Source organism: Phaseolus vulgaris, chromosome 3 (genome assembly GCF_051622355.1).
Source record: "Phaseolus vulgaris cultivar YP4 chromosome 3, ASM5162235v1, whole genome shotgun sequence".
Classification (NCBI taxonomy): Eukaryota; Viridiplantae; Streptophyta; class Magnoliopsida; order Fabales; family Fabaceae; genus Phaseolus; species Phaseolus vulgaris.
In genome coordinates, this window is record NC_143500.1 from 1,040,001 (window position 1) to 1,042,500 (window position 2,500).

Consider the following 2,500-nt stretch of genomic DNA (forward strand, 5'->3'; position numbering starts at 1 on the left):
AATATGCAAAAGCCACTTTTGTACAAGTAGATACACTTTTTTTGAGTAGACATAAGTTCTGTTTTGGGACCTAGAGAACGAATTTTCACGAGATTTTTTGCAGGGATCCTCATAAAAATGGTACAACATTGCCTGCAAAAAATTAGAATTTTTCGACATGGGGAAGTATTTTTTTTATTTTTCCAAAGACCCGAAATGTGGAAAATCGGGAAAAATGGAAAAACCTATCTAGACACCGTATTTTTGCGTGATTTTTTCCAGTCCATCCCATAATAATATCAAGAAGGTGCCCACCAAGTTTCGTTAGGATTGGCCAAGGTTTCGAATTTTCATGAATTTTTTTCAAAACCCTCTATTTTCCAACATTTCAAAAATTCAAAACCACATCAAGATGGCTTGGTTTTGATACCAAACTTTCTAGACCTCATTCTGCATGCATTTGTGACACTTTCCAACCAACAAAACTCAAAAACCACCACTTTGAAAATTTCATGATTCTTGGCACACCACCAAGTCACAAAATCAAGCCAAAACACCAAAATCTTGGAACTTGGCTATGCACCAACCATGCCAAGATCAATTCCTTTTGATCCCAAACTTCTCCCACATCACTTTGAAGGCATTTGTGAGGATTGAGTCCGGCCACTTTTCCAAAACCATGATTTTCGTTTTTCACCAAAATCACCACCAAGTCACAAAATCAAGCCAAAAATCCAAAATCATGGAACTTGGCTATGCACCAACCATGCCAAGATCAATTCCTTTTGATCCCAAACTTCTCCCACATCACTTTGGAGGCATTTGTGAGGATTGAGTCCAGCCACTTTTCCAAAACCATGATTTTCGTTTTTCACCAAAATCACCACCAAGCCACAAAATCAAGCCAAAACACCAAAATCATGAACTTTGCTATGCACCAACCATGTCAAGATCAATTCCTTTTGCTCCCAAACTTCTCCCACATCACTTTGAAGGCATTTGTGAGGATTGAGTCCAGCCACTTTTCCAAAACCATGATTTTCGTTTTTCACCAAAATCACCACCAAGCCACAAAATCAAGCCAAAACACCAAAATCATGAACTTTGCTATGCACCAACCATGTCAAGATCAATTCCTTTTGCTCCCAAACTTCTCCCACATCACTTTGGAGGCATTTGTGAGGATTGAGTCCAGCCACTTTTCCAAAACCATGATTTTCGTTTTTCACCAAAATCACCACCAAGTCACAAAATCAAGCCAAAAATCCAAAATCATGGAACTTGGCTATGCACCAACCATGCCAAGATCAATTCCTTTTGATCCCAAACTTCTCCCACATCACTTTGGAGGCATTTGTGAGGATTGAGTCCAGCCACTTTTCCAAAACCATGATTTTCGTTTTTCACCAAAATCACCACCAAGCCACAAAATCAAGCCAAAACACCAAAATCATGGAACTTGGCTATGCACCAACCATGCCAAGATCAATTCCTTTTGATCCCAAACTTCTCCCACATCACTTTGAAGGCATTTGTGAGGATTGAGTCCAGCCACTTTTCCAAAACCATGATTTTCGTTTTTCACCAAAATCACCACCAAGCCACAAAATCAAGCCAAAACACCAAAATCATGAACTTTGCTATGCACCAACCATGTCAAGATCAATTCCTTTTGCTCCCAAACTTCTCCCACATCACTTTGGAGGCATTTGTGAGGATTGAGTCCAGCCACTTTTCCAAAACCATGATTTTCGTTTTTCACCAAAATCACCACCAAGTCACAAAATCAAGCCAAAAATCCAAAATCATGGAACTTGGCTATGCACCAACCATGCCAAGATCAATTCCTTTTGATCCCAAACTTCTCCCACATCACTTTGGAGGCATTTGTGAGGATTGAGTCCGGCCACTTTTCCAAAACCATGATTTTCGTTTTTCACCAAAATCACCACCAAGCCACAAAATCAAGCCAAAACACCAAAATCATGGAACTTGGCTATGCACCAACCATGTCAAGATCAATTCCTTTTGATCCCAAACTTCTCCCACATCACTTTGAAGGCATTTGTGAGGATTGAGTCCAGCCACTTTTCCAAAACCATGATTTTCGTTTTTCACCAAAATCACCACCAAGCCACAAAATCAAGCCAAAACACCAAAATCATGAACTTTGCTATGCACCAACCATGTCAAGATCAATTCCTTTTGCTCCCAAACTTCTCCCACATCACTTTGGAGGCATTTGTGAGGATTGAGTCCAGCCACTTTTCCAAAACCATGATTTTCGTTTTTCACCAAAATCACCACCAAGTCACAAAATCAAGCCAAAAATCCAAAATCATGGAACTTGGCTATGCACCAACCATGCCAAGATCAATTCCTTTTGATCCCAAACTTCTCCCACATCACTTTGGAGGCATTTGTGAGGATTGAGTCCAGCCACTTTTCCAAAACCATGATTTTCGTTTTTCACCAAAATCACCACCAAGCCACAAAATCAAGCCAAAACACCAAAATCATG